Source organism: Rhinatrema bivittatum, chromosome 2, assembly GCF_901001135.1.
Source record: "Rhinatrema bivittatum chromosome 2, aRhiBiv1.1, whole genome shotgun sequence".
In the NCBI taxonomy this organism is placed as follows: Eukaryota; Metazoa; Chordata; class Amphibia; order Gymnophiona; family Rhinatrematidae; genus Rhinatrema; species Rhinatrema bivittatum.
In genome coordinates this window covers 751,135,490-751,158,031 of record NC_042616.1, presented here as the reverse complement: position 1 = coordinate 751,158,031, position 22,542 = coordinate 751,135,490, and the positions used below count along the sequence as shown (strand labels likewise).

At 46.3% G+C, this 22,542-nt stretch overlaps 1 protein-coding gene across 3 annotated transcripts in view; it reads left to right on the top strand.

Annotated features, from left to right (window-relative positions):
• The first annotated feature begins 9,281 nt into the window (after positions 1–9,281).
• RAD21 (RAD21 cohesin complex component) overlaps positions 9,282–22,542 on the top strand; it is a 231,413-nt gene continuing 218,152 nt past the window's right edge. Inside the window, exons 1-2 of one of the 3 annotated variants that reach the window (XM_029591925.1) lie at positions 9,282–9,468; positions 21,908–22,064. The gene's annotated coding sequence lies outside the window, so the exon portion shown is untranslated. Of the gene's footprint in view, positions 9,469–21,902; positions 22,065–22,542 lie in introns of all 3 variants that reach the window. The other 2 variants (XM_029591923.1, XM_029591924.1) reach the window with 2 other exon arrangements.

Below are 22,542 nucleotides of genomic sequence, written 5' to 3'. Positions count from 1 at the left end.
CGCTTATTATTAAAGATCTCAAAGTGGGGAAAGCTCCTGGGTTAGATGGGTTTTCAGGGAAATTCTACAAAGTTTTTAGTGTAGAGCTGATCCCGCCGTTGGTGGCTATGTACAATGCCGTTCGGCTGGGGGGAACATTTTCAAAGGAATCAAACACTGCGGGCATCACGGTTTTGGCAAAACTGGGAAGGGACCATACACTGTGTGGGTCGTACCGGCCAATATCCCTGATCAATATTGATCTGAAAGTCCTGGCGCAGGCGTTGGCTATACGTTTAGGCAGAGTAGCTCCATGGCTGGTGGATAAGGATCAGTCCGGTTTTATTCCGGGCAGACTCGCCTCGGATAATGTGAGGAGGGTGGTGGAACTTATGTGGTGGGCTCAGTCCAATGACATACCGGCGGTGCTGCTTACGGTGGATGCCGAAAAGGCGTTCGATCGTGTGCACTGGCCATTTCTATTTCCAGTATTGCAAGCTATGGGCATAGGGGAATCTTTCATTACTTGGATCCAAAAGCTTTATGGCAGTCCGCATGCTAGGATAAAAATTAATGGGGCTTACTCGGATCCATTCGAAGTCAAAAGGGGTACTCGACAAGGCTGCCCATTGTCTCCTCTGCTGTTCGCTCTATCGTTAGAGCCCCTAGCAGAAAAAATCCGACGACATGCGGACATAAAAGGTGTACAGGTAGGGGATACGTCATACAAGATCTCGCTTTTTGCAGATGATCTTTTATTCACCCTCACCAGTCCGGAGACATCCCTGAGTCTCCTATTGGAGGAACTTCGGGCGTTCGGACGGTTGTCTGGCTTTAAGATAAATGCAGATAAGTCAGAACTCTTGAATGTTTCTATGCCGGAGGAACAATTTGGACTCCTAGGGGAGGATTTGCCCTTTCGATGTGCCAGGGAATCTATAAAATATTTGGGGGTTAAAATAGGGCCCCACCTTGAGGAGCTATATCGACTCAATTATGGGCCTTTGTGGTCTCAGATTCAGCAAGACATGGACAGGTGGGACCGGACGGATCTCTCCTGGTTTGGCAGGGTAGCCGCCCTTAAAATGAACATATTACCCAGGCTATGTTATGTATTCCAAACATTACCCGTCCCTGTGCCGGAGGGGGCCATGAGGATTTGGCAAAGAAAGTTGTTCCGCTTCATTTGGAAGCATAAACCCCCGAGAGTCTCTCGCTCTATTTTATACAGGGACAAACAGCGTGGTGGCCTTAATGTTCCCAATTTAAGTTGGTATTACACTGCTATCTTGCTAGGGGTGATTGTTACTTGGCACGACACTAGAGAACCCAAGCCGTGGGTTGCTATAGAGCAGGCAGTCTCCGGGGAGGTTCCACTGGCGTATAGGGTGTGGAGCAGGGACTGTGGGGCAGCTATCACCCACTCACTCACACCATTTACTAAGGCTGTGTTAAAGCTTTGGGGTAAATGGAGAACCCGGTTGGCAGGGTCCAAAAGGATTTACCATCTTACTTCATTTTTGTGGGACCCTGGGTTCCTCCCGGGCATGGATAAGGCCTTTTCGCAAAGGTGGACGCAACCAGGATTGACTAAGGCTGGGCAACTCTGTAGGGGGTCCAGTGTGCTGGATATGGCAGAACTACAGGATAAATATGGAGGGTCCCAGGGAGATTGGTTTGCATTACAGCAGATTATTCATTTCCTGCGCTCGGTGGGGGCGCCAGGGGAGCTATCTAAAGGTAAATCCCTCTTCGAGTCCTTTTGTGAACAGCGTGGGCCCATTTGTAAACCGATATCTAGGATCTATCTACTACTCAATAATGGGGATAAAACTAAAGTCTCCTATCAACTTAATTGGGAATCTGATCTGGGGCAAGGTCTCCAGGATTCTGAATGGGATCAATGTCATATGATCACGGGGAGGAGCTCCATTTCCGCTAATATAAAGGAAAATGGATATAAATTACTATATAGATGGTATATGTCACCGGCCCGATTACACCGAATGAATCCTAAGATAGGTGACTCTTGCTGGAGGCGGTGCGGAGAAAGGGGTACATTTTACCACATGTGGTGGACTTGCCCCAAGATCCAGGCCTTTTGGGTTTTGATTACGGGGTATGCATCCGAGATTCTTGGGGTCGTAGTACCATTGGATCCCAGAGGCTGTCTCCTTAGCCTGGTGGAAGGCGCGCTTAGTGATAAGCACAAGTTGCTTTTATTACAAGTCTATATTGCTGCGCACAGTGAAATCGCTTTCAGATGGAAAAATGTTGAAGTCCCTACTATGCTGCAGGTTTATCTGCGGTTGGACAGGCTGTACCAGATGGGTCGTTTGACTGCGCTTAAACATGATCGTATCCATAAATTTCATGATGTGTGGGCTCCGTATACAGTATGGCTGCAAAAGCAACCATGAAGTAGACCACCTTGACTGTGGAACTATGCAGGTAGGGGGGTGGGATGGGGAGGAGGGGTGGGGGGGGGGGGGGGGGAGGGGGGGATAGTTGGAAAACGCTATTGATTATGTATGTATATGGATCGACGGTCTGTGTTCAAAAATCAGGCATGACACTGGCTGTTAAAAATGCGTTTTAATCCCCACATTTCCTGATGTATCTTTTCTATATGATGGTTCTGGGACGGATCCTAGGAGTGGGGGATAGTTATATTTCTCTATAGTATGTTTATATACACATGTATTTGACCCTGACTTCGTCATGAGTTGTAACATTTGTTTTTCATGCAAAAATAAAAACTTACAAAAAAAAAAAAGAAATTGCAACAGCATGTGGGAAAAATCAATGGGATCCTACAGTCATGGTACACTTGAACTCTTTTCAGGATTTAGATATAATTGCACTGGAGAAAGAACAGAGAAGAGCGTCCAAAATGTTAAGGAGGTTGGATTGGCTCCCCTAAGAGGAAAGGCTAAAGAGTTTAGGGCTGTTCAGCATGGAGAAGAGACAGCTGAGTGGGGATATGTTAGAGGTCAATAAAATCCTGACAGGATTTACTCTTTCAGATAAAAAAAGGACTAGGGGGCTTTGGAAAAATTATTTAAGGAGTTTAGTTTATGTGAAGAATTTTGAAATACAATAGAAATTAGTGTAACAAAGATAATCACTAATATTGCTAGTGCTTAACATAAAACTGTAAGTTCTGAAAATACATATGCCATTGTTCTTAGCTTGCTTGTAACAAGAAACAAGTCATGAGATCAGATATATTAATGAGTATTCATGAGGCTAATGATGCAGATATCAGGGGAAAATAGAATGTCTGCAACTTTGTCACACCTGTTGCTGATATTTATTTTATTTATTTATTTAGTGATTTTTATATACCGCGGCACGTATAGATATACATCACCTCGGTTTACAGTAAACAATAAATTAGCAAAAGGCTTTACATATAACAGGATTTACAGAGTGTAAACAAATGAAGTAAACAATAAATTAGCAAAAGGCTTTACATATAACAGGATTTACAGAGTGTAAACAAATAAAAGCAACAGGCTTTACATAAATAACTGTTTTCAGAAGAACATAATATAACTCCTTAAGTATAAAGAACAAATGTATATTCTAATTCTATAACGAAGCAGGAGAGTAAATATGTAATTAACCTGTTAAAGGCCTATTCCAATGTCGAGTTAATGTCAAGTCATAAATGTCGCATATCGGGGAGAAGGCGTAAAGGGAGAACAGATATATTCGCAGATTAACACAAACATAGGGGAGAGAATAGGAACAGGGAGTTAGTGAAAAGTAAACAATAAGTCGGCATTTCAGATTAATCGAGGATTATTGTGTGAAAGCTTGTTCAAACAACCAGGTTTTGAGGTTTTGTTTGAACGTTTTATGGCAGGATTCGAGACGCAAGTCCAAGGGCATTTTGTTCCAGGTGTTGATTCCAGCTATGGAGAATGTACGGTCTCTTGTGGACACGTGCTTGATGTGTTTAAGAAGAGAGGCCAGTTTAGCTTGGTGGATATTTCTTATTGGTCAATTAGATGTACGGAATATAAACTGATCGGAGAACCATTGCATCTCTTGGTTATGTATTGATTTATGGATGAGGGAGAATACTTTAAATGTAATCCTGTAAGCAACAGGAAGCCAGTGCAGGAACATGAGAGCTGGAGTGATGTGTTCGTGTCGGCGAGTATTGGTGAGTAAGCGAGCAGCAGAGTTTTGTAGCATCTGTCTATCTAATCATCTGATATGATTAGACAGACAATTGAGGCCTCACAGATGACAAGAACATTTGGGTAGCCCAGAGAAGAAACTGGGACATAGGTCAGAAGAATTACCATAAAAAGACCAACTTCAGATAGACTGGTTTTAATCAGAGAAATAACAGATCAGAAGAAAAGCTTGTTGGATATTAAAGTGACTGATGAACTGTTCCTGATTTCCCAGCTCTGTGTTTCCGATTTTCAAAGTTATATGACTCACACTGGAAACTGTGAGGTGAAGTATCTTTGTATATATTCTTAATGCAAAAATATAATCTTCTATGCTTTTATTGCTTATTCTTGGACTTAGTAGTAAAAGCTACTATGCATATAAATGTATTGTGAATTCTGGCATGTAATAATCTACCACTCAGCCCACTTTTTACAGGGGCATTCCATGAAGTTAGCAAGTAGCACGTTTATAGCAAATCAGAGAAAATTATTTTTTACGCAATGCAAAATTAAGCTCTGGAATTTGTTGCCGGAGAATGTGGTTAGGGCAGTTAGTGTAGCTAGGTTTAAAAAAGGTTTGGATAAGTTCCTGGAGTCCATAAACTGTTATAAATCAAGTTCACTTAGGGGCGGATTTTAAAACCCCTGCGTGCGTAAATCCGGCAGGATTTACGTGCGCAGGGCCCTCGCACGCCGGCGCGCCTGTTTTGCATAGGCCGCCGGCGCGCGTAAAGCCCCGGGACGCGCGTAAGTCCCGGGGCTTTCGAAACGGGGAGGGAGGGGGCGTGTCCGGGGGCGTTCCCGAAGTGCCGCGGTGTTTCGGGGGGGGGGGGGCCGGGGGGCGTGGCGAGGCCTCCGGACCACACCCCTGGGACCGGAGAACGGAGCGGGGCTGCCGGTGACGCGCGCAAAGTTAAGGGGGGGGTTTAGATAGGGCCGGGGGGGTGGGTTAGGTAGGGGAAGGTGGGGGGAGGGCAAAGAAAAGTTCCCTCCGAGGCCGCTCCAAAATCGGAGCAGCCTCGGAGGGAACAGGCAGGCCGCGCTGGGCTCGGCACGCGCAGGTTGCACAAATGTGCACCCCCTTGCGTGCGCCGACCCCGGATTTTATAAGATACACGCGGCTACGCGCGTATCTTATAAAATCTGGTGTATTTTTTTTAGCTCCAAAAAAAAGGTTAAGGTTTATTTTCAGGGGATGTCTTATTTTTTTCCATGATTGGTGAATGAGGACAAGCCTAAGCCCGCCTCCTCTTTCATTCACCAATCAGATTCAATTTTCGGCCGAACCTTTTGGTTCGGCCTTCGTTATCAGCCTGCCGCAGGAAATTTTGTTTTCCCGCAGTTCGGGCCGATTTTATTTCATCTGCCCCTCCTGAAAAGAAGCCCAAAACCCGGGGGGGGGGGGGGGGGGGTGTAGTAAAAAGAAAAACACTAACCCACCCCAGACCTTCAAATGTAATTTGTTGCAACCCCCACCCTCCCGACCCCCTCAAAACTTGCCGAAATTCCCTGGTGGTCCAGCAGGCGTCTCGGGAGCGATCTCCTGCACTCGGGCCGTCGGCTGCCAGTAATCAAAATGGCGCCGATGGCCCTTTGCCCTTATCATGTGACAGGCTATCGGTGCCATTGGCCGGCCTCTGTCACATGGTATAGGAGCAATGGGCCATCGGCACCATTTTGATTACTGGCAGCCGACGGCCCGAGAGCGGGAGATTGCACCCAGGACCCCCGCAGGACCACCAGGGAATTTCGGCAAGTTTTGAGGGGGTCGGGAGGGTGGGGGGAGTTGCAATGAATTAAATTTGAAGGGTTGGGGTGGGTTGTTTTTTTTTTTACAACCCCTTGTCTGCCCCCCCAGAGACTTTCGGTAAGTCTTGGGGGGGGGGGGGGTCAGGCAAGTCTTGGGGAGCAACCGCACGTCCACCTATAACTAGGGCTTATTTTTGGAGTAGGGCTTATATTTCAAGCCCTACTCCAAAAATCCTGAAAATCAGGGTAGGGCTTATTATCGGGGAAACACGGTATATTGAAAATCTGTTTCCTGATTTCTGAGAACCAACCTCACACACAACACATATTACAACAGACCTAATACCATATGGGCTCCAAATGGCAGGATCTCAAATATATTCAAATTAGGGTGACAAACTGCCTGGTTCTGGACCAGACAGTCTGGTTTTTAAACTAATTGTAGTGTCCGGTTACAAAGGTAATGTCCGTTCTGCTACCTGGACCATGGCTAATGCAGCATTCAGGAGAGAGGATTATCAGCCAGACTCTAACCCGCCCCATGAAAGTGGCCAAAGGCAGAAGACACTTGTTTTCAAGCTTTCCTGCCAATCATTTCACTCTCCTTGGGTGAGGGGCAGATACATCAGCCAATCAGCCATGGTGCTAAGTAGCCAATGGCAAGAGTGCAGACCGGGACTGGGAGTTCGTGTCTGACTGTCGGTGACAGTGTTGGCAACCTCGCTTATTTCCCACAAGTTTGGGCTTTTTTTTCTAGTGATTCGGTTTTTGTTTTTTTTTCAATTCACGGGTTGCTTATTATTGGGTGATTTTTTCAATCATACTTTTTGAGCTTGGTGGGTGGGACTTGTGCCCGACTGTTCCTGTAATTGGCTGCTGCTGATGATGAGGCCTGTCAGAGGAGCATGTGGGCAGACAGGCACGTGATAGCTAGTAACAGCATTTGGTGACCAAGGAAGATTTTATGTAGCACTGCAGGCTTGAACACTGAAGGGGGTGAAGCACTTAACTGAAAACAATCAATGAGGGGAGGAATGAGGGTGCTGGGAGGGGTATTAAGAACATAAGAACATGCCATACTGGGTCAGACCAAGGGTCCATCAAGCCCAGCATCCTGTTTCCAACAGTGGCCAATCCAGGCCATAAGAACCTGGCAAGTACCCAAAAACTAAGTCTATTCCATGTTACTGTTGCTAGTAATAGCAGTGGCTATTTTCTAAGTCAACTTAATTAATAGCAGGTAATGGACTTCTCCTCCAAGAACTTATCCAATCCTTTTTTAAACACAGCTACACTAACTACACTAACCACATCTTCTGGCAACAAATTCCAGATTTTAATTGTGTGTTGAGTGAAAAAGAACTTTCTCCGATTTGTTTTAAATGTGCCTAAAGCTAACTTCTATTATCCGAAAGAGTAAATAATCGATCCACATCTAACTGTTCTAGACCTCTCATGATTTTAAACACCTCTATCATATGCCCCTTCAGCAGTCTCTTCTCCAAACTGAAAAGTCCTAACCTCTTTAGTCTTTCCTCATAGGGGAGCTGTTCCATTCCCCTTATCATTTTGGTCGCCATTCTATGTACCTTCTCAATAGCAACTATATCTTTTTTGAGATGCGGCGACCAGAATTGTACACAGTATTCAAGGTGCGGTCTCACCATAGAGCGATACAGAGGCATTATGACATTTTCTGTTTTATTCACCATTCCCTTTCTAATAATTCCCAACATTCTGTTTGCTTTTTTGACTGCCGCAGCACACTGTACCGACGATTTCAATGTGTTATCCATTATGACACCTAGATCTCTTTCTTGGGTTGTAGCACCTAATATGGAATCCACCATTGTGTAACTATAGCATGGGTTATTTTTCCCTATATGCATCATCTTGCACTCATCCACATTAAATTTCATCTGCCACTTCGATGCCAATTTTCCAGTCTCACAAGGTCTTCCTGCAATTTATCACAATCTGCTTGTGATTTAACTACTCTGAATAATTTTGTATCATCTGCAAATTTGATTACCTCGTCGTATTTCTTTCCAGATCATTTATAAATATATTAAAATATATTGAAAAGTAAGGGTCCCAATACAGATTCCTGAGGCACTTCTCTGCCCACTGAGTTTGAGGGGGGCCAGAGATATGCTTGGATGGGGTGGGGAGGAGGAATGAGTGTGAGTGGGCCAGATGTGTTGGGAGGGAAATGAGTGGGTGGGGGCCAGACATATGCATGTGGGGGGGGGGGGGGGAGAAATGAGTGTGTGGGGGCCAGTCTTGTGCTAGAGGGGTAACGAATGTGAGGGGCTGTTGTTTTTTTTTTTAATTTTTCACTTTGAAGGAGCTACAGAGTTCAATGGCTGAAACTGGAGTAGTGGTGCACCAGTCAACCATACAACTGGCCTGCATGGAAGGGTGGTTAGAAAGAAGCCATTACTGAATGAATTGTGAGTAAAAATTTACTTTTAGTGCACACTGTCTGGAACAATCTGAGTAAGGTCATGTAATCCACAAAAATATGATGGACATTTTAAGGTGTTAATTTCCTCCATTACACTCACAAAAGTATTTTTTTAGTATTTTCTAATAAAAGTAGTTTTAATCTCATGTGCTTTGGGCTTGTTCTTTCATGATTACCTGGCAACCCTGGTCGGTGAGATTAATGGAACTGGCAGTGTGTAAAGATGCAGGGTGAATCGATGGTGCAGCAGAATTGTACTCGGTTTCTAACTTGTCACCGGGTGCAAGTGAATTTTGTAAGGTCTAAATGAGATAGAGAGGGAGCACGTGCTGAGAGAATATGTGAATGTAAGAGCATGAATAGCAGGAACCGGAGGGTACTTAATATGAGTCCAGGTTTAAGGACTATTGGGAGCAAATGATGGGGGTCCTCCTCCTCCCTCAAGTGTCCAGTCTAGGTCTGTGGGAATGTTGGCCACCCTAATTCAAATAAGGAAGAGATCAACCCTGTCCTCAAGTGTTCTGTCCTGGTTCATGGAAAAGTTAGTAAGCCTACCATACAACAGATCCTAATCTCGGCTCCACTCGAACTGGAAGCCTAAAGGAGCAGGCGGAACCTACTACCGTATGCCACAAGAAAAAAGAAAAACATAACTACACAGAAAATCTATAAAGTTAATTCTCTGTTGAGAAACGACGGATCAATTATGTTAAGGGATTTCTCGCGGTTTGTTTTTTTTTTTTTTTTCTATGGGGGAAATGCTTCCCGTATCAGGGCATAAGAGTTGCCTCCAGTAAAAGACAGCAAGCAGCTACCGCTGCTTCTGATCCTGCGCACGCAGCGCGTCTCCCACCCCCAGGAAGCCGTGCGCGCCTTTAACCGTAAACATCCTGCAGATTTGAACAGTGAGTTTGGGCGGCAGGAAGCGTCGCGGTCGCCATCTTGGTTATTGCACCGAGTCGGAGGGAAGCGGAAGAGTAGCGGGGTTGCTTACACACTGAGGCAAGGCTCTCGACCTGCCTAGCGGGTTCGGCAGGCCGCTTCTCGCCGGGAAGAGCTCGGGAGGCGGCTGGTCTGAAGGTAAGCGCGGAGCTTGGGTTTCGTTTTTCTGCACAGGGCCGCTGCGGCTGCAGGAGAAGGTCTAGGCCCGCCGTTCGCCCCTTGCCGTCTGGGCCTGTTCTTGCTCCTGGTGAGAGGTTCCGGGACCGGAAATGTTACCCTCGTGGAGTTAGGGTACCAGTGGAGAGAGTAACACGGTGGATAACAGCTATGCCACTCGACTACCCCGGGGGTGCTGGACCTGTTTTCATGGGTTGTTGCGATGTTTTGTGGGTAATGTGAACTCCGTGGAGTCTCCTGTTCCTGGAAGACCCCGGGAAGGGATTTGGGCAGAGTTAGATGATGGTATATCTTCGGCCTTTGCAGAATTCCCGTTACTGATCATTGGTTGTTTTGCCCCGAGCCTGCCCTCAGTCAATATATATCACAAACTTCAGCGGCCTTAGTTGCATTCTCAGGCTGTAAGAAAAAAAAATTTCTGAAAAACAAAACAGTACATGTTTTTTGTTTAATTCACGAATTTCCCGCAGGTTGTGGCTCACTCTAGGATTTCAGATATTAGGCACTAGTAGGGTTGCTAACTTTTCCTCAGACTGGGACTGGACACTTGAGGACTAAAGGGGGCGGGAGGAGGTACCCCTCATGTTTATACATTTTAGATCCTGCTAGTGAATTGCCTAAATAGTGTATCCTTGAATGCATTAAAGGGCAATAATGAGCTGACAGGCTGTACAGAGGCAGCAGTTTATTTTCCAGCCTCCAGGGGCAAAGAATGGATTATTAGGAGGTGGTGGGTGGCACAAATTTTCTCCTTTTTCATACACATACACATCTACTCTCTCTCACACATGATTTCAGAGGGTCAGAAGCATGCTGGACAGGAGGGGAGCCAGAGCTGTCATGAGGGACAGGGGAATTTAAAGCTTCTCATCAGGGGGCGAGGGTACAGGTATGAGCGAGAAGGGGGGTCGCTGCTGCACACTGTGTGTGTTTAATACAAGATAAATTCCAAGTTGCTAAGGCACAAGGCAATGGGTCCTGAGAGAGGAAGTTAGTCTACAGAGCAACTTCCCAGACAGCTGCCTGTAGCTGAGACCTTGTGATCCATTCCTTCCCTCCATGCTCCTCTCTCTGTGTATCAACTTTCCATGCTCCCCACCATGTCTATCTCCCCTTTCCTCCTTTTTTTGTCTCTCCTCTCCCTACCCTGTACCTCCGCTTTCTCCTCTGTGCCTGTATCTGCCCTGGCAGGCTCACTGCAGCCCCTCTCTTCCTTCCTTGTCCAGCAAGTTGGGAGGAAGGAGGTGGAACTAAGAAATCCATTGCCACAGGAATTGGTGAAGCCAGTGGCAACTGAGGGCAGTACTGTTCCCTACCTTTTCATCCTATACCATCCAATCACAGCACATGCAGGCCGATAAAGTACAGTGCGTTCCGGCACTGTTAGCCGGCAAATGCATGTTGATGGCCCTATTAGGTATTCCTGCGCGATTCATTAAGTAAAAACTGCTTTTCTGTGCACCCTCCGACTTAATATCATGGTGATATTAAGTCGGAGGTTCCGAAAGTTTCAAAAAGTAAAAAAAAAAAAAAAAAATTGAAATAGGCCCGCGGCTCGTGGGTTGAAAATCGGACGCTCAATTTTGCCGGCGTCTGGTTTCTGAACCTGTGGCTGTCAGCGGGCTCGAGAACATATGCCGGCAAAATTGAGGGTCGGCTGTCAAACCCACTGACAGCCGCTGCTCCTGTCAAAAAAGAGGCACTAGGGACACTCTAGTGTCCCTAGTGCCTCTTTTTTACCGCCGGGCCTAATTTAAATAAATTTACTGTGTCGCGTGCACAGGAGAGTGTCCTGTGCGCGCGCTGGGAGAGCGGGCGCTCGCCCGCTCTCCCGTGTTTTTTACTGTATCTGGCCGATGGTGAGAGGAGAATCTAGAGAATTGTTGCTGTGCCCCAGGAATTGAGAGAGGGAGTCTGCTGGACCCCCTTGCCTGTCTGAGCACTAGCCTTTCCCTCCCCAAGCCTCCCTTCCTTAACCAAACTTCCCTGATTCTGCTGCTGTTCTCCCCAGGAAGCTTTTTTTCACCTGTGAGATTCTACCCTTCTCAAACACCAGAAGGTAAGGGTTTACATTTGGTTTTTCTCCTACCTTCTAGAACAGTGCAGGCTGCAGGTGGGGCTCAGAGCCTGGGGAGAGTAATAGCAAAAGCCAAGGGCATGTGTTAGGAGCAGGAACCCCCTTCCTAGTTAAGTTTGTGGTTTTTCTTTCTCAGTTTTTCACTCTCTTTTGTTTGTGTGCTACTCCCTTCCCCGCTTGTGTTCCATTAGTACCTGTTTTAGTTTCTCCAGCTTCTCTTTTATCCTTAGAGCCCAGTCCCTTCCCTGTGTGTGTGAGATCCTCTCCCACAACCCCAATTAAGCTGAAGTAAGCTGTTTCTTGATTTGCAGGCCGATACAGTACAGTGCGCTCCAACAGAGAGCACTGTTAACCCGCGTTTTCGACACGTTAACTTTACCCCTTATTCAGTAAGGGGTAATAGCGCGTTGAAAACGCGTGTCCACCCCCCCCCCCCCCCCCCCGAAACTAATAGCGCCTGCAACATGGAAATGCATGTTGATGGCCCTATTACAGTAGCTATTCCCGCGTGATTCATTAAGTAAAATGTGCAGCCAAGCCGCACATTTTGCTTTCAGAAATTAGCGCCTACCCAAAGGTAGGCATTAATTTATGCCAGCACCAGGAAAGTGCACAGAAAAGCAGTAAAAACTGCTTTTCTGTACACCCTCCTACTTAATGTCATGGCGATATTAAGTCGGGGGTCCCAAAAGTTAAAAATAATTAAAAATTAAAAAAAAAAAAGTTAAATCGGCTCGCAGGTTAAAAACCGGATGCTCAATTTTGCCGGCGTCTGGTTTCCGAACCCGTGGCTGTCAGCGGGTTTGAGAACTGACGCCGGCAAAATTGAGGGTCGGCTGTCAAACTCGCTGACAGCTGCCGCTCCTGTCAAAAAGAGGCATCAGGATGCGCTAGTGTCCCTAGCGCCTTTTTACAGCGGGCCCTCATTTGCATGCAGGCCGATACTAAATCGTGTGCACAGGAGAGTGTTCGCGCACACTCCTGCGACTTTACTGTATCGGCCCATTGGTATGGAACCTTTTTCCCTTTACAGCCCCAACTGAAGCCTGCAAAAGCAAAGCAAGCCTTGTCCAGGAGACAGTCTGTGTGAGGTTAACACAGGCCAAAAGGTCCTGCTTTCTCCCACCCCTCCATTCCTTGGCTGAGTTTTAAAAGCCATATTTCAACGCTTTTTGTCCCTCTTCCCTTATCATACACCCTCCCCCATGCTCCCATTCTCTCCTTGTTTTTGGACTCCTAATTTTCCTTTATTATTTTCAAACCACTTGGCAGATATGCCAAGGAGTGCTCCTGAGGGTGCGTGGGGGGGAATGGACCCTACCACCTTCCCCCCCAGTAATAGATGTTCTAAGGGATACAGTACCAGCCATGCTGAGTACCAACCCAGCAGTGGCAGGGGACCCTAAGCCCACATACGTCCCTCTGCTCTGGAGTATTCAACCGCGGGGAGCCTTTTAACTACCGGCTGTGGGATTAGGCAACATGACAGCTACTCCTGCATCCACTCTAGCTACAGTCACTGTTCAACCCACAGCCCCTCAACCATCTGGGTCTTTTTCATTTCCCACCACCACAATGGCAGACCTGGTGACCAAGGTGCCTGCCTAGCATGTAGATGGCTCGGGACCAGTGGGTTTATGCTCCCCTGTCAGCAGATGGAGATGGAGCAAGCTGACGTCACAGTATATATGTTACTCCTGGGGGAATTCTGCACCCAAAAACTGAAAATTCTGCAAACTTTATATTGGTCAAAATAACACAATTTACATAAGTCTGAAGTAATTATATTTTAAATTATTACAGAAAAGTTATTACTTAAAGTTGCAGAATTTCCCTAGAAATTCACTGTAAGTGTCCCTTCCACATCACACACCCTCATACAGGCTCCCTCACTCTCTCGCGCACACACATCCCCTCATACAGGGCCCTCTCTCTTGCATACACACCCACACAAGCTCCCTTTCTCTTTCACACATACATCCTCACGCAGGCTACCTATGTTTCTCTCTCACGCACCCCTTCAGACAGGCTCTGTCTCGCACATACACAGGCTAACACCCTCACATACACATGATCCCTTTTTCATACACACGAGCTCCCAATCTCTCACACACATACACACTCCTTCACAATCTCCTCATATAGGCTCCCTCTCTTTGAAACCCACCCTCTTACCTCCCATGCTCTCACACCCTCCTGCTCTCTCACCCTCCCCACCCCCCTCTTACCAACCATGCTCTCTGTCACCCTCTCCTCTCTCACACACACACACATCATCTCTCACTGGCATCCCTCCAATGCTCGCTCTCACCCTCCTCTCCCCTCTCTGACACACATTCTCACTGGCATGCCGCGGGACGAACGGTGCACCGGGCCTTCATCTTCGCCGCAAACTGAGTGTGTGCTGCCGGATGCGCTCCGTTTGCGGCATGCCGGGGTCTCCTCTGCTATTTTCTGTGCAGAATTTGGCAATTCTGCGCAAATTCTGCACAGAATGCAGAATTTGGCAATTCTGCACAGAATGCAGAATTTGGCAATTCTGCGCAAATTCTGCATTCCGCAGTAGCGCAGAATTCTCCCAGGAGTAATGTGTAACCCTGCAGTGACCCCAGCCTGCCAGTATTCTGTCTCCAGCAGATGATGGATATACATCTCCTTATGAGGATTGCTTTTAGCTTTTTGAAAGGAGAAATTTGAAGTTCTAAATTGAGGAAAAAAAACCCCAAATGCTGCTCTCCAGTGGTGAAAACGAAAGGTCCCTCCCCCAGTTGAGAATTCCTGAGGTGATGTCTGTGGTCCCTAAGAGGTGTGCCTTTGTCTGGTAGCTGTGTTTCTTGGCATGGAGTTAGCTGCTAGTTCAGTTTAAAGGCAGCAGGTGTAGGAGGCTGAGCGTGACGGTGATGCAGATTTGGCTCCCCCCCCCACCCCCGCAGCCGGAGACCATCTCTGTACTCGGCCGGTAAGGTTTAAAGGGAAAAAAAGGAGAAAGTTTTACCTGAATCAGTCAGAGGGGTTTCAGGAATTTATTTTTTTTTTTTGTGCACTCTTGTGTGTGTTGTGCTGCCCTCTATAGGCCATTGGTGTGCATAGTATTGGCTAAGTGCACACATTGTGCGCTTGGCTTTTGGAGGTACTTCCTACGCGCACAAAATGTTTTACGCACTTAACTTGGAACACAGGTTGTGTGTGTGCCTTGCCGTGTTTCATTTTTGAGCACGAGTTGTTCCGTCGTACGTTTATCATAATGATGGTGCCGGTACGCAAGAATCCTAAGTGTCTTCCTATTTGTGTTGCCTGCCATATTAGGGCTTCTCGGCCTGACCTGGCCTCTAACCTTTGTCAGCACTGCTCAGACGCTCAGGGAGAGTTGTCTTCCTTGAATTTTGCTAAGCCTGGCTCTTTTCATTCTGATGATTGATTGGAAACACCCTTGACTTGGGGGGATGTTCCAGATCTTGGTTCTCCCTTGACTAGCTCCTCTGCTGGCGGGGGCAGTTCTGTGGGCCCAGCTTCAGTTCCTTCTGGGCTTGGTCTGAACCCAGATGCTTTTTCTTGGGTGGAATTTTTTCAAGGCTTAGAAGCCTTTCTTCAGGTGCAGTCCTCCACTACCCCCATTTCTGTCCGGTAGGACCCTCAGCAAGTGGCTCCTCCATTCGAACGTTTAAGTGTCAGAGCTCGTCTCTGCTCCCCGTGGGGGTTCCCAATAGGAATCCAGATGGCACTGATGATGAGGTTGATCCTGATTCCCTGGAAGATGGGGAAATTCCTCCAGGGCTGGAACTGTATCGAGCCACGTTGTGGTTCATTCATAGAGATGAACTACTGGCCCTGATTTCCCAGACCTTGAAACAACTGGGTGTTCCTTGTTCGGATGCTATGTGAGAGCCAAGGAAGAATCCCATTTTGGTTTCCTTAATAAAGCCTCTTGTTTTTTCCCAGTGATGGGTCATCCAGGAATTTATTGATCTGGAATGGGATGCCCCAGAGGAAACTTTTTAAGGGGGACAGACATTGGAAGGCCTGACCCCCTGGATCCGGCTGTGAGAGAGCGTCTTGCGTTTTCCCAAAGTAGATGCTTTGGTATGTGCTGTGTCTAAACTGACAACTATCTGAGGAGGAGGAGCAGCCTTGAAGGATGTACATGATAGAATTGAGGCTATTCTTAAGCAAGCCTTTGAGCCATTGGCAATGAATTTACAGATTGCCTCCTGTTGCACCCTAGTAGCGAGATCTTGTCTGCTTCTCTCTCAGGAGGTTGATGAGTCTGGAGGGAATTCCAGAGCGGTTATGGAGCCTGCCTCTCTTTTTAGGAAACGCAGGCTATGATTTGGTCTGGACCTCGGTCAGAGGAGTGGCTTCAGTAATAGCGGCCAGGCGTCAACTCTGGCTACAAAATTGGTCAGCTGACGCAGCTTCCAAAGTCACTCTTACCAAGTTGCTCTTTAAAGGCTCGCTCTTATTTGAGAGTGAGTAGGAGCAAGGGGCCAGTAAGTATGGTAAGTCTCCAGTGCCTCAGTTGCTGGAGGATAAGAAACATTTACAGCGCCCCTTTGGTATGTGGGGTCATTTCCAGGGTTCCAGGTTTTTTCTTCCCTACAGAGGGAGTCGTCCCCAACATGCCCAAGAGAGGAGTGGGCTAAGGTGGTGGACCTTTCGAGCTTCACAATGAAGGTTTGCCATCCCACCTTCTTGAACAGGAAAAAGTGCTACATGTCTCTCTTTTATCGGGGGTGGGTCGAGATCATGTCCGATCAGTGGATCGCTGGGGGCCTTCCGTTTCTAGACATGCTGGTAACTTCTTGAAATTTGAAGGTTCCTCGCTTCTACAGTCGTAGGAGAGATCTGTGGGCCCTGGGAATAGACGTTCTCTTCAAGTCTGGCTAGAAGACCAAAAGGTGATATGTGAAGGGTATGCATTGGAATTTCGCAGTATTCCTCGGGACATGTTCATGGTGTCCTAGTGTGTTATATAGGGTGTATTCAATGTTGATCCATTTCTTCACACCCGGACATTCCCAAATTGAGGAACCTTAAATATTCAACCCTTTTGTTATGGCTTCTAATGCCTCTTTAGGATCTGAATTTTTAATCTTAGTTTTTTAGCAGGGGCTAGTTGTGGTTTGTTCTAATTGTCTGATATTAGAATTGCAGGTACCTTCTTGTAGCGAGCTGTTCCTGATGATTACTCGGGTTAGGGTATTAATTTGGACAGTGCCACTCTTTTTAAATATACCAAAGGTCATTTCAGGGTTTCACTTGAAGTAGTCAATCTCTTTACCTCTGGATAATAAACAGATGAGTGAAAATCTCAGTAGTTGTGCCCGTTGGATATGTAGAGGCATATTTTGCGTTACTTCAAGTTTACCAATGCCTTTCGGAGATCTGATCATCTCTCTGTCCCTTTACTGTGGTGTAAAGAAAGGGTAAGCAGCCTCACTTGCCACAGGGGCACTTTTGATTAAGGAGGTCATAATAGCCACTTATGTCATTCCTATTAGGCCTTTCACCACCTCCACATATAGGATCATTGTACAAGAGCGCAGGTGATGGAGATGCAGTTGGTGTTTACATCAGAGAGATGTAAAGCAACAAAACTGTTTATCTTTACATACCTTTTCCAGGCATTTTGGCTGGATATTAGTTAAGGAGGAGGCATCTTTGGTGACTGCAGTGTTGAAGACATTTCAGGCAGCTTCCTGCCCTTAGAGGAAGTAGCTTTGGAACATTCCAGTAGTATGGACTGGCCTGTCTGGATGAAGAGGAAGGTGAAATTACTTATGTGATTTCCTTTCCTCTAGGACAGGCAGACCAGTCCATATGCCCCACTTCTGCTGCCTGTCTTAAACTTTCAGGTTTGAGAAATGGAGAAGTTGCTTAAAGCTGTTTTGATCTTGATAAGTTGACTTCTTTTCATTTCCAATTTCAATTTTACTTCTATTCTTTCCTAGTTTAAGCACTGACTTCTGCCGGAAGTTTAAAAAAAAAAAAGGAAATCACTTGGTTTGAAGTTTGATTATCGTTCAGTTGTCTACAGTTTGCCTTTCCATGAATACTAGCAGCCTGGTGACATCAGTGAGTCTGTCAATCTGTCTCCTTCTGCTGGTTGGCCAGTTGTATGGACTGGCCTGCATGTCCTAGAGGAAAGGGAATTATCATGTAAGTAATTTCACTTTATTTTTTTTCTGACAAAAGGTAGCCATGATCTGTGACTGATGTCATCCAGCGGCACTAGACTTGTCTTTCCAAGCTAGTAGAGCGCTGTTTTTATCCGAGCTGTCCCTCCTCAACTTTTTTCAAAATTTTTCCAGCTGCTTACAGCTCCCTCAAACAGCACTTTTCAGTGTGACACAAAAAACGAAGACAAACTATCAGAGCTGGAACTTGTATGTTCTTTTAGAGAATTCTCAGGAATTCTTCTCAGACCATGTCTGACAATGCACCTTTAGTGGCTTCGAGTCAGGTGCCTGTGGCCAAATCACGTCATGGACAAATGTGATGAATGTTACTTCTGTTTGGGACCTTACCATGATCAACCCAACTGTCTGGGTTGATCATCCCCATATGTTTCAATCAAACTATAAGAGAACTATATAAGAACTTCAGTTAATTTCAACAACCTACAAGAGAACTATACAAGATCTAGACAAGTTCAACTTAAAAAAATTCCTTAAATCCCCATTGAATACCCCATAGAATAACTCAAGGAACTCCCCAATAAAAAATTTTCCAACTCCTTGGCAGTTCAAAAATCCAACATGTAATTCCCTACCTATTGTCAGTCCTAAACTCTTTACACAACCCCACACCGATGTTATCTGCCTCAGCCTATATTAGGCTTTGTATATTGTATTTCGTTGTTATTTAACCCCATATATTTATCTCCAAGTTATTTCTTCCTGTTTTTTGTAAGACATTTTCTTGTCACTGTTATTGTTCAAAATGTAAACCGAATTGATCAGTAATTCTGTTATTGGAAAGTCGGTATAGAAAAGTTCTAAATAAATAAATAAAATATGTGCAGCGCTCTAGAGTGGCCAAGATCGCAGGCTAGGAATATGATTAAATCCTTCTCTCGGACTTGCGTTTCATTGGGCTACCCAAATAGTCATAGGAGTCAAACTTCTTCCAAGGCCTCCCATTCATCCCACCAAGGGGACCCCAACTGGGAGAGCTGGCAAGAGTTGATGCCGAAACACAGGCTTGCTAAGGAGTCAAGCGGTGCATCGAAGTGGCAGAAACAAGATGCGTCGGTGCTCTAACATTTTCATTAGAAGAAGAAAACCTCAACATCCTGAGATGCTTCAAAGCCCTTGGCGCATTGGGGTGCTCTGCATATACTGTATGGACACGCTGGAGCAGCCCTTGCCTCATGTTATCATTTGAACACCCGAAGCATAGCAAAAAATGTGATGCTGCTCCTCCACCGGTTCCATCAATGCATCCAAAGCAGCTTCTGAGACGTGTCCACCCTCTGGAGATGGCTAACTCGGCAAACCATTTATCGCCACTTTCCACATCCTCGCACTATTCTGAGCATTCCCATGCAGAGAAAATGCAAAGAATACCACTACTACCTACTTTCCCACATGAACACTACGTCTGTGTACAATTATGTAAGTAGAATATATACTCCTCTATCAGGTGTGCTATTCAGGGCGACATCCTCTGGTTCCCGCCTGCACTGACTACAACCATGCCAGTCTTTCAGCTTCTCATCCAGGGTTTACTCCAACAATCTTTGGAACCATTCTGTTCAGTTGTTATGATTCCTCCCGTAGCTGCCTCTCACCATTCTCTGGAGGCTGCTCCGAAGCTGGGGCCTCGCCTGATCTGGTTGCCCAGGCTTTGCTCCATGGCCTGGGAGGCCTTCGACGTCCTTGGGGCCTGCCTGAGGCCTGCTTCAGTCTTCGCTTGGACTTCCTGGTTTGGGTCCCGCCTTCTCCCTAGGGGTCGGCCCACAGCTCTTCTCTCCAGTTATATGGCCAGCCAGGTGTGGCCCACCTGAACTCCTCCCAGGGAGTTGCTTGTTTTCTGTCTTATAAAAGGATTTCCTCTTCACTCAGTCCTTGCTTCGGCAAGGGGCTAGTCTACCTAGGCTATGTCTCCCTTGGACTTCCTGTGTGTTCCAGTGTTCCTGATGTGTCTGGTCCAGACGCCAGAAAGTGGGACCCGTGCCTCCGAGAGTCTTCTCCTGTGTTCTGAGTCTCCAGATTCCTCATTGCCTTGCCTACTTCCGACTCTGGAGGATCCAAGGGGTTTCCACTACCCTGTGCTAAGTGACTTTCCGAGCTTCTCCTGCTCTTTTCGTGGTCCGCGACCAGCCTCCTGGCTGTGTAGGGCGATTAGGAGACAGTGTGGTCCGCGACCAGCCCATTGGGTCCTCCCATTTACGGTGGACTGTTTAGGGTGCCTGAGCATCCAGCTCATTCCTCTTGTTCCTGTCTTCATCCTGAACTCCACTGTGCCTTGCTCCAAGTTCCAAGACCTTGCTTTGACCACTTCAGTCCTGTGCCTTCCTGACCTCCGTCCGGCCTGCCGCCTCTGCTGCTCCCTGCGGCAGGTCCGAAAGGGCTGGGAATGGTCGGCGGACCGTTCAGAGACCACCATAGTGTTGTGGTCTCCGGGGCGTGTAGGTCGGCGGAGTGGCCAAGACTCTGACCATCTTCACCACTGCAAGGGCACACCTCACTTCTCTTCCACCTAGAGAGCCCTGGTATGCCAAGCCTCGAGTGCTTGCTCGAGACTGACGCTAGCCATAACATCAGTTGTCCCTCTGGTCTCAAAACAACCACCAGGGGGGAGCAGGATCCCATCCTAGTTTCAAAGGAGGATGTACCGGCCCACATGATGGGCCAGTGGTGGATCAAAACACAGATATTGTCAAAGGGTATTTTTGTGTTCATTTCTGCAGAACCAGTGCTCGCCTACTTTCCCTCCAAACCATGCACAACACACCACCATCCAGTCTAGTGCTGGAACTCTATGCCAACCCCTTCCTCTTCAGGTGAACATAAGATATGCCATACTGGGTTAGACCAAGGGTCCATCAAGCCCAGAATCCAGTTTCCAACAGTGGCCAATCCAAGTACCTGGGAAGTATCCAAACATTAAATAAATCTCAAGCCACTATTTCTTATTAATTAATAGCAGTTTATGGATTTTTCCTCTAGGAACGTATCCAAACTTTTTTTAAACCCAGTTCACTAACTGCCGTAACCACATCCTCTGGCAATGAATTCCGGAGCATAACTGTGCTGAGTGTGAGAATTTTTCTTCAATTTTGTTTTAAATGAACTAATTGTTAACTTCATGGGGTGCCCCCGGGTCCTGTTACCTGAGAGAGTAAATAACTGATGGACTTTTCCTCCAGGAACTTGTCCAAACCTTTTTAAACACAGCTATACTAATAGCTTTCACTACATCCTCTGGCAATGAATTCCAGAGCTTAATTATGCATTGAGTAAAAAAATATTTTCTTTTATTAGTTTTAAATGTATTACCCAGGATCTTCATTGTGTGTCTGCTTGTCTCTGTACTTTTTGAAAGAGTAAACTAATTGTTTACTCGTTCCAATTCCACTCATTATAAGACTTCTATTGTATCTCCCCTCAGCTGACTCTTCTCCAGGCTGAAGAGTCCTAACCGCTAGCCTTTCTTCATCCTCCCCTCTGTGATAAGTTGACCAGCACTGTGTGTGGTACAGTCTTCCTTAAGCTTCAGTATTCTGGAATTTACTCTGCCTATCATGTCCCATAGCCCTGTTTACTTTCAATTGTGCCTGTACCTTAAATGCTACCTTCTCAGCAAATGGTAATGTGTTCATTCTATAATGCTTTTAGTACATTGCTATCTCCTCCTGATGTGAATATTGAGCAAAAGTATTTATTTTTAATGTCTGCTTGCTTCTGAGGCATCTCCATTAAAAACCCATCATGAATATTTCTCTTTAGTAGTCTTTTCACATCTAAAGCTTTTTTTTTTTTTTTTTTTTGTGTCTTATTACTAACTGGGCGATCCCTTGCCATTCAGACTGCCTTTCCTGATCCTTTTTGTTTCGTTGGAGGATTTTGCCTGTGTCGTATTTTCTGAAAGATAGATTTTGGCTCTTATTTTACTACTGAGTTGGTGTTGTCCTTGTACTCTTCCCCTTGTTAATGTGTCTATAAATAGATTTGTTACTTCAATACTTTCATTACTGTCTATAGTTCTTTGTACTGCCTAAATATTCTTACTACTTAACTATGGCTTGTTAAGCATAATTATTCACTTTCTTGAAATTGACCATTCTAAGTCCCTGATTGTTTCATTGTCTGTCTAGTACAGTGATCACTGGATATCTGCCAGTATCCAGAAGGAGGCTGGCAGAACTGCCAAGCGGAGCCGTAGAGAGGAGGTTGCTAACATGCTTCAGTAGCTCGGCCAGGATCATTGGGATCTGTGATAGTGGAGCTGGTAGCCAAGGTGCAAGACATCTGCAGAAGTGAGTCTGGCGGCCCAAGGCAGGTAGAGTTGGTGCCATGTGCCACCAGGGTGCAGAGGACTGGGGAAGAGGAGGGAGAGAGCCTGAAAATAAGGGGACAAAAAAACTAAAATTTCCTAGCATGTAGTAAATGGACTCAGGACCAATGGGTTTAGTGTACTCCTGATAGCAGTTGGAGACGGATCAGATTTCAATCTGACGTCAGCCCTAGTATATATACCCTGCAGGAAGTGCAGCTCTTCAGTATTTTCCGACTCCATAGCAGTTAGGGACTACCTGCACGCTCTCGCGTTGGAGCAAAATTTAACAGAGAAAACCCAAAATAAGAGAACCTACCTCAACAGTGAGCCCGATCTCCTGCGGTGACACCCTCTGGTCCCTCCCCCAGTTGAGAATTCCCGAGGTGATTTCTGTGGTCCCTCGGAGGTGAGCCTCGGTCCGGCGGCCGACCCAGCCCCCCGATCTCAGGTGCGGCTGA